We start from the raw sequence: 14,846 nt of genomic DNA, 5'->3' as shown, positions 1-14,846 counted from the left end.
CTAGCCCTGCCCGCGGCGTGCGGAGCAGCGCGGCGGCGGCGGACCCGCTCTTCCCCGCTCTCTTTGTGCAATAAAGTTCGGAACCCACGGCTTCTCCTCGTCCTGTATTTTGTTCGTGCCCTTTCCCCCCGCTCGCTCCACACCATGGCGGGGACCCTGGCTTTTCTGCTCCGGGAAGCGAGGAGGGCTTGTGCATTTTTAGGTAGTTTTGACTCTTTTCCCCTCACCTCTTTTTATTTTTATTTTTCTCCCCCCCTAAGGCAGTAGTCATGGAAATGCATTCTTTTTGGGAGGAAGGGGTTGCTAAGAAAAAAAGATTTCTAATAAGTTTGAAACAGTTGGGTAAAAGGGAAGCTGCTGTTTGAAAACAGTTTCGCTTTTAACCCTTTTCAATAAGGTGATCGCTTGAGATCTATCATTGTGAAACACTTCGTTTTTGGTCGATGTACTTTTGCTTTACATCACTTTTTATGTGTGTTTTTTTTTTTTTTTTTCTTGCCAACCATGCCAACGCGTTTGGGTCCTCTGGATCGCTCCACCCCGCCTCCCGCCACCATGTTTCCCCACATATTTCTGTCTAAACGTGAACATATTGATTAATACTAATTCTAAAAATAGGCATTTTTTAAATATCCACTATTTGTCTCCCGAATGCGGTGGGTAACCCCGACCAGAGACTGACGGTTTAAGCCACAAGGCTTATTTTTTCTTTGTTAGGAAAAGGCATGGCAGGAAAGTCATTGACACATTAAAGATTAAAAAGATGATTTTTTAGCGGACCTGCGGTATGACCTATTTAAGTGTGTCATACCCTCTTTTAGGAGTTAGAATTTCATTCCGGCCTTAGCTTACATCAGTTCCACCTCCTAAAGGTTTAGTATAAAAGATACTTTTGGTTGCCAGCTATTGAAATCTTTTACACTCACTGCTTATTTCCTGATTTAAAAGTAAAAAAAAAAACACAAAAACCGGTTATTTTTAGGTGTTGCAAAAGATGAACGAATTATTTGTTTTAAAAACACTTGGTCTGCCACATTTCACTAGAACTAGTTAATATACAAGGTTTCTTGTTAGGAATAAATACTGATTGGTAATATAAGCCCTCTTATTTTCCTGTTGCCAGGTCACTTTTTCAAAACCTACTTTGCTGTATTACAAGTCTTAAACACACATTAGCAATTTGTCATTGTTGAAAAAATTAAGAAAATGCAATAAAGAGTTTTTCCATAAGGACTGAGAAGATGATTTTATTGACAAACACTGAGGAAATTATAGTATTGATAATGTTATAGATTACTGTTTTTCCTTAAGAAAGATTTTCTGAAACCCAGCATCAGTTGAGGAACGTTTTTCTCCTACAGAGAATATAGGACAACTCTTCCTCTGAAAATTTAAACTTTATTTATAAATTCATAATCTGTTAATTCTTAGCAATTCCAAGTGAAACTTTTCAAACTTTTATATTCATTAATGTGTGAACATTCACATGGAGCATGGTACTAAAAATTACACTTCTACCCCCTCTCACGGATCAGTAAAAAAATCACAGTTAAATCTGTGATTAATTTATTAATAGACCATGTATTCAGAAAATGAATGAATCTTTGACACAAATTGACTGAAAAATGTTAAAAGGCATTTATGGGATTTAACGCTGGTACCCCTTTTGAATGACTTTTTTTTTTTTCATGTAAGAGCCTAAGGGAACTTAGAAACCTGACCTATAAAACGGCAACTTCCTTTTTCTGCTTTCTGAAATTTATATTCTTGATTAGATCTGACAAATAGAAACTTTTCTTCATAGAAAAGTAGCTTTATTTCATCACATTCTAAGACATTGTGTTTTGTTGTTTTAGAATATAATATGGTTATATTAAAAACCAAGTACAGGGTGGGGCAAAAATAGGCTTACAGCTGTAAGGTTATAGTAAAACCAAGTACATGGTGGGCAAAAACAGGTTTACAGTTGTTAGTACAAGAAAGAGTTTATTCTTGTATTACAATTTATTAATTATTGTATTATTAATTATATCATTTTCCATATGAATAACAACCTACTTTTGTCCCACATGTATGTATTCCCCACTTCGTGTCAATTTAAAAATATTTTTCCTCTTCTACAGTAGAAAAAATGTTCTTGCAACTTAATGCTTACAATGTATCACTGAAATTTATAATTTCATTTATTCCATAAATACCTTACTAGATTCAGTTATATGCACTTGTTTGCCTGTAACACAGTCTTATAAGCATATCTTTCTTGACGTACAGTGTCACAGTGATGGCTTTTTAATTGAATAGTTAAGAGCTCAAATCTGAATGTAAGGATATAGTAGACAGGGAATAGAAAAAAGGCAAGGATTTTCTTTTCTTTTCTTTTTAATATATTTTTTTTTTTTTACAGAGAAAGGGAGAGGGATAGAGAGTCAGAAACATTGATGAGAGAGAAACATCAATTCAGCTGCCTCCTGCACACTCCCTACTGAGGATGTGCCCGCAACCAAGGTACATGCCCTTGTCCGGAATCGAACCCGGTACCCTTCAGTCTCCAGGCCAACGCTTTATCCAGTGAGCCAAACCAGTCAGGGCAAGGATTTTCTTTTTCTTATGTGTGAACTCATTTCTACTGCAGTATCACTTGAGACAACAGTTTGTGGTAATTCAGGTATTTAGTTAGCATTCACTGTGACAGAATGTAGTTAGTAGAAAGAGCATTAAGTGTTAGAATCCCTGCTGACACTATTGTCATGTGCCTACCCTCAAGGAAATTTGTGACTTACCGGGAATTTTTTAATCTTCCTCAGCCTCAGTTTTCTTATTTGTTAAATTAGAATAATACCACCTTTTTAACAGGGTCATGAGATAAAGTACCTCCTTAGGGACTCAATGATAGATACTCATTTTTAAGCCTTATTTTAACTTCCTAGCTGTGGGACATGGAGCAGGTTTCTTCTCCATACCTCAGTTTGCTTGGTCATAAAGGTACAATATCCACCTCATAGAAATGTGGGAATTAAATAAATTAATACATGTAAACTGTTTAAATAAGTTAATACATATTAAATTACACAAGTGCCCAACAAATATTTTTTATTTTTAAATTATTCATTATTAATATTACTATGGAGTAGAAGCTGCAGCAAATCCAAAGATGAATTACACTGTCTTGTCGCAACTCTAAAGGAACTTTGAGGACTCAATGACTAATAAGGCAGAATATCAAAGGAAGGAGAGATTATACTTGGTGAAATAATGGAAAAGATGAATACTACAGTTTTATATTTTCAGTTTTATTTTTTAATGTCATTCAGATAATTCATAATTCAAAACAAAATTTATAGGAAAAGTCTGTGTGTGTGTGTGTGTGTGTGTGTGTGTGTGTCTGTCTGTCTGTCTGTCTGTCGCCCCCACCAAGTTGTCCGAGTATTGCCAATTATTCATTCAGAGGTATATATTCATACACAAGCAAATACGTATATACTCTCCCCTCCTTTTATACAAATGATAGTCTACTATATACACCATCATATATCTTGCTTTAATCCACTCAATACTGCTTAGCAAAAAGAGCTTCATTTTTGTTTTTTAACAATGAGGCATTTCATCATATGAATGTACCCGTATTTATTAACTAGTTACTGAGCTGATTTTATTTTTAGATCTTACCTGACCCTTTAAAGTAATCTATCATTATGCCTTTATTTCTTTAAATGAAAGAGAATTCATTTGACTGATAAATAACAGTTTCTGACAGGAAATTGTCATTTGAACTTCCTCATTACCTTGTTAGCTTTTTGTGCATGAAAAGGCAAGTAAGGTGTGTAAGAGTTAACTATGAAAATGAATTTAGTCTGAATTTAACTCTTGTTGAGGCTCTTTATCCTACCTCCTATTGCTATTTCAGCCAAAATATTCTCAATAGCTTTCTCTCTAAATGAGAAAGAACATCTCATGTAGTTCAGTTCTTTAAAAAAAAAACACACAAAACGTTTTTATTGATTTTTTTTTTTTTTTAAAGGAGAAAGATGGATAGAAACATCAATGAGAGAGAAACATTGATTGGCTGCCTCTTGCACACCCCCTACTGGGAATGGAGTCGCAATCCAGGCATGTGCCCTGACAGGGAATAGAACCTGTGACCTCTTGGTTCCTGGGTCAGTGCTCAATTGCTGAGCCACACCAGCCAGCTCAGCTGGGTAATCCTTTTTTTTTAAGCAGATTATTTTCATGGGATATTATGACCCAGTAATGCTGATGAGAATACTAGCTTTCTTCCTGTATTTATTTTTTGCATAGTCATTAACTTATTCTTTGATGATTTTCTAAATTTTTTAGTGTAATTGTCAGATTTATATTTGACTAGAGGCCCGATGCACAAAGTTTGTGCAAGAGTAGGCTTCCTTCCCCCGGCTGCCAGCACTGGCTTCCCTCTGGCACCTGGGACCCAGGCTTCCCTCACAGCCCTGCCTTCATCCAGAAGGTCGTTTGGAAGGACGTCCAGTCTAACTAGCATATTATGCTTTTATTGTTATAGATGCCTAAGTAAATAGTTTCACCTATATGATTCTATACCAGGGCAGGGCAACCTTTTTGTGAGTGCGTGCCAAAACCAGCAAAATCTCTGACTCAAAATTCTTCTGTGTGCCAACCCTAATTTTTTGAGAACATGTTACACCTACTTGATATCTCTTAAGGTGTACGTATGTGAAGAACCTTGAAGAAATAATAAAATTCATTCGAGTGACAAAAACACAGTATATGATGATGAAAAATACATTTATTTTTTAATGTATACATGTACACTGATAGTCCGACAGAAAACTTTATGACTCCGTTTGATATTATCAGTGGGACTTTTGCTGCTGCATCACTGATGACAGAGATTTTACATCAGGTTTATATTTCGTGACCTTCAGAGATATGCACGAGCTACTACTTTCATCCGTCAGGCTACTCCTATTACGAGACTTAACAAAATTCATCACTGAGAACAAAGATTCACAAGCGTATGTGGATGAAACCAAAACACTGGTCGGATCTAGGAAGGCAGGGAGAGTTAAGACAGAGGCATAGAGATTGCTCTTCCCCTTTCTCGTCAATCCATGTCTATGGCCTTTAAAATAACTTGTTATGTAAAATTATTTATCTAAGATGTACCTACACTGAATTTATCTGAAAAATAAAGAAGTCGATATTAAGAAAAAAATTGTGAATGGAAGATTATAAGAGAGGGTTTCGTGTGCCAGCAAAAGTTACTGGAATGCCATGTTTGGCACGTGTGCCAGGGGTTGCCCACCCCTGTTCTGTACTGAGATTTTACTGCTTAGATGATCCCACCTCACCCCCAGAAGTCTTTGGTCAACCAATTAGACCAAGTAGTACTTCAAGTAGAGCACAAAATTAAGTTTCAGCATCTCCCTTTATATATTTTTTGGCTCTTCTAAGCATTATTTAACCTGGTTAAATGCTGTTTGTTTATCTTTAAAATACATATGCTATACATTTTTTTAGTTGATTAAAGTTAGAAAAAGATAACTAATAATCTAGTAGGAGGGACATAGATAAGCTCCCTATCTTCCAAAAAGATAGGGAGGTGGAAGCTCTATCCACTGAGCCAAACTGCCTAGGGCTAATATGTGCTGTTTTTATCTGAAACATTTACAAAGCACTTTTAAAGATTTGGGGGGATAATTAAAGTTTTTAGAGGCAAAACATTTTTCTTCTGGAATATATATCTGTGTGCTGCCAAGGAATTAAATAATTTCTCACGATATGGAGTTGTTGAATTGCCTTTTGAGGAGGAGGTAAAGGTAATGAATTAAAGTAACAAACGGATAAGGAGAAAATGGCTGTTTTCCTCTGCCATTTAATGTATATGCTAAATCAGTCATTATATAGAGGTTGCCCTGGTCAACTTTCTGAAGTCTTAAGAAGAAAGTATGGTTTTAAACTTACTCTATACTATCATATCTATAAATGTAGGTTTCTGAGACATTGGAAACTTAGGTAAGACTAGCCATTTATTTTTTCTTATTCAGAATGCTTTTCTCCCCTTAATATATATATATGCACAGGACAAATAACTCATGTCTCGTGTCCTGTTTGCTTTGTTTTGCATTCTTTGAGATCTGCCAGACATGGCCCTGTAAAGATGTGTTGTTATAATTTACCCAGTTTTGTTCACTTGTCTACTAGGTTACCAAAAGGAAGAGGGGACAAGATTAATCATTCATATTCTAGTGTTTATCCTAACAGAGAAGGAGAAGACAGTTCTCCAGTGATGAAAAATTACCTTTATATGTTTAATCTATGCTTGAGGCTAGTTACATGAATCTCAACTTCAAAAGAAAAAAAAAACACCACAGTAGTACTCCTTGAAAAACTTGTAAATGCTTGAGTTGCTTTTTCTCAGGGTTGAGGTAAGGTGTAATAAAGGAGTTTACCATAAATGAGATGAGCTGCCTGAACCAAGATGAAAAGCACATAAGAGTTTTCTTTCTGCTGCTGAATTTATCTAGGATCTCTGAGGAATCTAACAAGGGGCAAAGATTTGGAGTGTAAGAGATTGATGTTGAGGGGGTGTGTGTGTGTGTGTGTGTGTGTGTGTGTGTGTGTTCCCAAAAGGAAAGAAGTGAAGACTGACATTTGGTTGGAGAAGAGAGAATTTAGCAGAAGTTAAAATAGCTAAGTAGTGACCTGGATAGGAGTGGAGAGTGAGCCTGAAAATTGACTTATGCCAAAAGTAATAGAAAATGTCTTTCCCAAATATTAATGAATCTTCTCTAAAACTAAGATTTATTTCTTTAATTTTAAGTGTATTCCAAATGAGCTAGTTATATGCATGTGAGTTTTCAGTTACAACTATATGACAATATTAGATATAGCTAAAAATGTTTGTAGTTTAGCCAAAGCTGAATAAACATTATTTTTAGGGCCGTTATCTCTGTTTGTATAAGTGATTGGCAGTAGGAGACTGAGAAGTATCTTGGTTTTTTTTTTTTATCACAAGCAAAAATTATTGCTTGTTCTCACTTTGTATCCTTAAAGGGGTATTTCTTTTTATATAATATCAGCAGCTTTATTGTTTGCTCTGACCAGTAATAGTAGTACGTTGGTTTTACTTATTGCCATTTATCAATCTAGTCCTTTATTCAATGAACATTTATTTAAAAACTTTTTGTAGTGAAATAATCACACGAAAATTTATTCAGTTAAGTATTTTTATAGATATTAAATGAAGGATTGCTCTAATTCAGCGGTTCTCAACCTGTGGGTCGCGACCCCTTTGGCAGTCAAACGACCCTTTCACATGGGTCGCCTAAGACCATCCTGCATATCAGATATTTACATTACAATTCATAACAGTAGCAACATTACAGTTATGAAGTAGCAACGAAAATAATTTTCTGGTTGGGTCACAACATGAGGAACTGTATTTAAAGGGCCAGAAGGTTGAGAACTACTGCTCTAGTTGCTATAAATACTAAAGCCTGATTATATGGCTCCCAACTTCAAGGAACTTACGGTGTAGTGGAAATGATTTATTCAGGGCAGAATATCAGTTTTCACTATTGTGTTGAAGGGCTATAGGAGCTTAAAAGAGAATCAGTTTAGTGAGGGAAAGTTTTGTGAGAAAGAATTTAAACAATACTGAAGAACTTGGATAAATAGAGATAAAAGGGTGTGTATTCTAAGCTATGGCATGGACAACAAAAATGAAGACATGGAAGTAGAATAAACCTAATGTGCTCACAAGTTGTTGAAGGAAGTATTACATTAACTATAATCTCACATTATGAGGAACTCTGAGTGTGAGGCAGGAAGCTTTAAATTTCATATAAGAGGAGGAACAATATAAACAGGAATGACATGATAAATTTGGCTACAACATAGATTTCCTGACTCCTAATTCACTCTCCTTCATGGTAGATTATATTGCAGTGTAAACATTGGACATCATAGTTTTTAGTAGTTTTATTGAAATATTCACATACAATCTACCAATTTCAAATGTACAGTATATTGGTTTTTAGCATGTTCAAAAAGTTGTGCATCTACCACCACAGTCAGTTTTAGGATATTTTCATTACTCTCAAAAGAAACCTAGCATCTCATAGCCTTTACCCCTCAATTTCTTCATACCCCCAGCACCAGGCAACCACTAAATCTATTTTCTGTCTATAGATTTACCTATTCTGGACATTGCATATAAATGGACTTACACAGTAAGTTTTTCATTGTGATAACCTTTTTCACGTAGCATATGCTTTCAAAGTTCATCCAAGTTGGATGTATTAGTACTTCATTTCCTTATATTGCTAAATATTCCATTTTATGGATACACATTTTATCAATAAATTCATGGACATTTGGACTTTTGGGCTATTTATTAATAAAACTGCCATGAATATTCATTTATTGCATATGTTTTCATTTCTCCTGAATATATACTTAGGAGTTGTTGTTGAATTATATGGTGACTGTTTAACCATTTGAGGAACTGTCACACTTTGCCAAAGCTACTGTACCTTTTTACATTCCCACTGGCTATGAGGGTCACATCCACACCAACACTTGTTATTCTTTTTCATTATAGCCATCTTGGTGGGTAAGAAGTGGTATCTCTGCAGTTTGGATTTCTCTGATCGCTAATGATGTCTAGAATCTTTTCATGTACTTATTGGCCATTTATATATCTTTGAAGAAATGTCTATTCAGATCCTTTGCCCATTTTTAAATTGAGTTAGTTGTCTTTTTATTGAGTTGTAGTTCTTACTATTCTAGAAACAAGATATATGATTTACAAAATATGCTTTCATTCTGTGGATTGTCTTGCTTTTTTTCCCCAGCCGAGAAAGTAAAGGTTATCAATTAAAGAAATGGTGCCACACCTAGAGTCGCAGGTGAGCTCATGCTCAAACACCTGGCTTCCTGGTGGCTTCCATGTGATGGATGATATAGAGGACTAAAGGAGTTAGGGTCCTGATTAGGGTCACACTGTATTGATTGGTCAGTCTTTTCATTTTATTTATTTTTTTGTTTGTTTCTTAATCCTCAATGGATATGTTCTCCATTGATTTTTAGAGAGTGGAGGATTGGGAGAGAGGAACATCAATGTGAGAGAGAGAGATCTATTGGTTGCTTCCCTCATGTGCCCCGACCAGGCCGTGCAACCCAGGTACATGCCCTTGACCAGGAATTGAAACCAGGACCCTTCGGTGCACAGGCCAATGCTCTGACCAGTGAGCCACACTGGTCAGGTCTTCACTTTCTTGATGATGCCCTTTGAGGCACCAGAGTTTTTAATGTTGATGATTTCCAGTTCATATATTTTACCTTTTGTTGCTTGTGCTTTTGGTGTCCCTGTCTTGGACATCATAAATTCTTATTTAATTACAACATTTTCTAAATATCCCTGAAAGCCCAGACAAACAGGACACCATTATTTGATGAAAAATAACTAAAGCCACTAATGCATATTTGACTTATACCATGTCTCCTCTGGACTTCCATTTATTCTGTGTCCAGACCCCTTAGTTGGGGTAACTGATGATGTTTCTTTTCATCAGAAACAAAAATCAAGAAATGACAACTTTAAGTGAAACATTTTAAGTACTATGTTTTGAGAATTATTTGTTATGAGAGAATTTATTATGACACTTGTGTGGGTGTAGTGTATGACTCATAAATTCTACTGTATTTGGGGAATTCATACTTTACAGACTTTTACCCTGAAGAGAGTAGTACCCATAACTCTTTTGTTTTTACATATGGTTAAATTGAGCCCTGGAGAATTTTAATAATTTATTGCTGACCTAGCTTGTTTAGCTCAGTGGTTAGAGCATCGGCCCTCCCGGACTGAAGGGTTGTGGGTTCGATTCTGGTCAAGGGCACATACCTCGGTTGCAGGCTTGATGGAAAAATATCTTTGGGTGAGGATTAACAAAAAAATAAAAATAAAATAATACCAGAATAAACTGTTTTTCCATGCTGCAAACTGTAAACCTACTTTTGTTCCACCCTATATTTTACCCATTGTTAGCTTGTAAGCTCAGTGAGAGAAAGGTTCTTGTCTGCTTCTTTTTAGTTCCCATAGTTTTTAGCAGAACACTTACATATGTGATAGGCACAGAACATGTATTTGTTGAACGATTCCCTCTTGCAGGGTCACAAATTTAAATGGATTAAAAACAGTGCCCCTTTAGAGTTGCACAGATTAAAGGAAGTGGAAATATAGATTTCATATAATTAAAATGTACTGAAATTACAGATTTATTTTTTTTAAACCAAGGAAGTTAGGTTTTTTCCATTGCTTAAAAATTTTTCATACTTTGAATTTTTATTGACTCATCCTGTCCCATCTCTGAGACATGAGAAATAACATGAGATTGCATTAATCAAAATGACCTTACCAGAAATCACTACCAGGCTAATATGCTAAGTGTCCAGTCATCTGGTCAGCCATTCAACCAATCAAAGCATAATATGCTAATGATATGCTAAGGCCTCTCAACTGCTTGCTATGAGGTGCACTGACTACGAGGGGGCAGACACTCCGACTGGTAGGTTAGCTTGCTGCTGGGGTCCGGACGACAATTGGGACTGAGCGAGACTGGCCGGACATGCCCTGGAGCCGTCCCGCAGTTCATCCCCATCCCCGATTGTGCACCGGCGGGGTCCCTCTACCTGGCCTGCGTCCTCTTGCAATCCGGGACCCCTTGGGGGATTTTGGAGAGCCAGTTTCAGCCCAACAGTGGAACGACTGGTCACTATGATGCTCAGGACCACCAGGGGGCAGACACTCAACCCAGGAGTTGCCCCCTGGTGGTCATTGCACTCCCACAGGGGGAGCGCCGCTCAGCCAGAAGCCAGGCTCACCGAGCACAGCAACTGTGGTGGGAGCCTCTTTCACCTCCACAGCAGCGCTAAGGATGTCCCATGGGGGGTGGGCCTAAGCCATCAGACAGACATCCCCCGAGGGCTCCTGAATTGTGATAGGATGCAGGCTGGGCTGAGGGTGTGCCCCCCCCCCCAGTGCACGAATTTCGTGCACCGGGCCTCTAGTCTTTATATATTAACCATGGCTAATTTTTAAGTATAGTCCCAATATATCTTTGGTTCCATGAATGCTTGGGCTTTTTCTAGTAAGAAAGACATAGTTAAAATGATTAGCATGTTGCTTAATAGACCATGCAGTTCCATTGCCAAATGCAAAGAATTCTTAACTTTTTGTAATATTGGAGGTTATGTGGTATAGCCCTGAACAGTATTGTAAATTCCTTACAAATCTCTTAACATCTCTAGTTCTTTATCTAAAGTCAGAGCCAAAACCAAAATTCCTGTCTGACGACTCCTACTGTAATGTGCTGACTTATTTAAGGAAAACTGAATTTTCAATCTTCCATGTCTAATTTGTAAATAATTTGCCAAGAATAGCATTTCAAATTTAGTTTAAAACAGAACTATTAAAATAATAAATTGTTGATTTTATAAACTTACTGTTCAAAAGCACTTGGACATTGATTTCCATTTGAATCGTGATTTTCACAAAGTCCCTCTGGTTTTGTTGAGTAAATGGAATAGGTCACACTTCTGTGGGTCTTTACAGTTTCGGCATTAAGGTAGTTTATGAAGCAGAATTTAAAAGTTGAAGACAGTTTCATTCTTTAGTCAACACAAAAATTGCTTTTCTAAAAGTAACTGTATGTAGGAGGTGTATGTTTCCTTGGAAAACAGTTCAGCTCCAAAAATCCATTTAGTAGAACTTCATATGTGGAAGTTTATATAGGATCACTTCTTTGAAAGGCTTATGGTGTAAAAATCTGGAAACATAGTTTCAGTTGGGTGTTTGGAAAGAAAGGAGAATGGGGAGAAATGGGATAAAAGGCTATCTAAAATAATGCATCGTCATGGTTGCAGTAGTCTTACCTGCAGGAAAACAAAGCATATATATTTTGCCAATACTTAAAAAATAACAACTTTGTTTTAAGAAAGTACTAAAGTTTTCTTATTGAAAGGTTCTATAGATTAATTAATTAGCTACATATTCTAGGATAGCTGTCATAAATCATGCAGTACATTTCTATAAATCAAATAACATTTTTCTAATTCACTTCTCTTAAGTACTTCCTTTGAGGGGACGGTATCTTTTCTATAGTGCATGCTATATATTTTAAAATAACTTAGTTTATTAAAAAATAGTGTTCAAATCTGGTATTCACAATATAGCAATAAATTAGAAAATATAAACATTGAACTTAAAGCAGTTTCTCTGAGTTCAATTCAGTAAATGTATATAGGTAATTAATTTTATTAAATAACATTGAAAAGATTCACCTTTGCTGTATGCTGCCTTCTTTTTTGGTAGCATTGGTACAGCTATTTTCTATTAATACAAAGAATTTATAAAAAGACATAAACACATTTTCAGATCTTATTTGCTTTATAAATGATTAAATCTTATCAATTCAAGTAATAGAGAATTAATTTCATATATAACTTTCCTTGCCTTCCTCTAATACAAGCATGCCAAAATCGCAGCCCACAACAAATATTTTTGCAGCCCAGCCAATATAATGGTATGTAAGAAACATTTTTTTTTTTAAATATATATTTTACTGATTTTTTACAGAGAAGAAGGGAGAGGGATAGAGAGTTAGAAACATCGATGAGAGAGATCGATCAGCTGCCTCCTGCACGCCCCCCACTGGGGATGTGCCCGCAACCAGGGTACATGCCCTTGACTGGAATCGAACCCGGGACCCTTGAGTCCGCAGGCTGACACTCTATCCACTGAGCCAAACCGGTTCGGCTGTAAGAAACATTTTAATAAAAATTTCATAACTTAATTTTTACAATATCCTGTTACACATAATTATTAATAATGAACTACAACGTTAGCTAATGACTGATTACTATAATCGTGTTGCAATTCATTTCCCTTACTCGCCAGCGCACCATTTCTCTCCACCAATACTAGCAGCGAATATTTTAACAGCCAATTGTCACATCATTAGTCTTATACTGACTTGCTTGGTGTGCGCAACAGAAAATATTTTGCTCCCGGAGAACAAGAAAAATAGGTTTATTTACATTATGCTTATTAATTTGTGCAGTTATTCAGTGTCTGGTAAGTTAATGTTCAAGAAAAAATATTAATTTTTATTAAAATGTTCTATTATTTTATGTTAACAATTACTCATTTATTTCAGCCCTGGGTATTCAACATGTCTCTATCGAAATAAACCTACGTTTCTATGAACATTAAACCTTTTGTTTTTTTTGCGGCCCATATAAACTTAAACCTTGTTTATTTGACCCATGTTAGCCTTTGAGTTTGACATGCTTGCTCTAATATCTAGAGACTGAGGTATGGGTTTGTTCTTCAATTAAAGGAGAAAGACCTTGGTAAGAGCACAGAGAAAATTGTGTCAGAATACTTAGCTTGATAGACACCAAATTTATTTTATTACATCGTCTGTTCTTTTACTGTTTTTCTACAAACGTATATAACCTCATTTTGTTAAGGTGTGATCAGTATAATCTAATAAAATTTTTATAGTTGAAGTTGATATGTGTATTGAGGTGTGTGTGTACATTATATACATTTGAATATGCGGTATAACTACCTGATTTCAGTGAAGATAACTTGTATTTAATACCAGAAGACTATTATTAGCATCAGAAACCTGGAGCATTATTAAATTTCCAGTATTGATTGCATAAATCTTATTATGCTGGATTGGACATATCCGCCTATATAATAAAACCCTAATATGCAAATTGACCGAATGGCAGAACAACTCATCACTATGACGCGCACTGACCATCAGGGGGCAGATACGCAGCACAGGAGCTGCCCCCTGGTGGTCAGTGCGCTCTCACAGGGGGAGCACCGCTCAGCCAGAAGCTGGGTTCATGGGTGGTGAGCGCAGCGGCAGTGGCGGGAGCCTCTCTCACCTCTGCTGCAGGCAGGTGGACATCTGCTGAGAGGTCCCGGACTGAGAGAGGGCGCAGGCCGGTCTGAGGGGAACCCCTCTCCCCCCAGTGCATGAATCCATGCACTGGGCCTCTAGTGATAAAGATAAATGATAAGTATTTAAGGTTAACAACCAAAAGAAAAATTGTACAAGGAAAAAGATAAAGGGAAAAAGGCAGTGCAACATAGTTATTGATTACTGGAAAGCTGAAGTCTGTTGTTTAGCACCTCAAAGTTTTACCACTTTCTTTAGTAAATCTTAACACTTTAGAAAATTAATACAGACATGTTGAAGGTGTTAAGAATGTGTTAGCAAGGCTTTCAAACAGTTATGATATCCTAAAACTAAATAATAAGTACCAAATAATTGTAGAGAGTATTACGTGTTGCTCATAGATGTTTCTAGGTATACCAGGTGTACCGGTTAATAATTCGATTTTGCAATCAAAGAAAACACGATAATTTCAAGAGAAACATCAAAAGTGCTTTATTCAAAATAATGTCCATCGCTAGCTACACATTTCCCCCATCTTTCAGGTAATTTGTGGATACTGTCCCAGTAGAACTTCTCTTGTTTTGAGGCAAACCATTCAGAGACCCAATTTTTCACTTCTTCGTACATTTTGAAGTGCTGCTCAGAAAGTGTGTGTGCCGTCAATGAGAACAAGTGATAATCTGAAGGAGCAAGGTCTGGTGAATACAGCAGGTGGGTTAATACTTCACAGGTAAGATCTTGTAACATGTCTTTAACTGGTTTTGAAGTGTGTGATGGTGTGTTATCATGAAGCAAAATTACTTTGCCATGTCTTCTGGAACATTCTGGTCGTTTCACCATCAAAGCGTGGTTCAAATTGATTATTTGTTGTCG

At 36.5% G+C, this 14,846-nt stretch overlaps 1 protein-coding gene across 6 annotated transcripts in view; it reads left to right on the top strand.

Annotated features, from left to right (window-relative positions):
- CREB1 (cAMP responsive element binding protein 1) overlaps positions 1–14,846 on the top strand; it is a 54,025-nt gene that overhangs the window by 805 nt on the left and 38,374 nt on the right. Inside the window, exon 1 of one of the 6 annotated variants that reach the window (XM_014546084.1) lies at positions 12,507–12,578. The exons of 3 other annotated variants lie outside the window; for them this stretch is intronic. The gene's annotated coding sequence lies outside the window, so the exon portion shown is untranslated. Of the gene's footprint in view, positions 1–12,506; positions 12,579–14,660; positions 14,704–14,846 lie in introns of those variants that run through there. 2 more of the 6 variants (XM_014546083.1, XM_014546082.1) reach the window with 2 other exon arrangements.

The sequence above is a fragment of the Myotis brandtii genome, unplaced genomic scaffold (genome assembly GCF_000412655.1).
Source record: "Myotis brandtii unplaced genomic scaffold, ASM41265v1 scaffold43, whole genome shotgun sequence".
NCBI classification, from domain to species: domain Eukaryota; kingdom Metazoa; phylum Chordata; class Mammalia; order Chiroptera; family Vespertilionidae; genus Myotis; species Myotis brandtii.
Note: the sequence above shows the minus strand (reverse complement) of the source record. Positions and strands in the feature narration are given on the sequence as shown.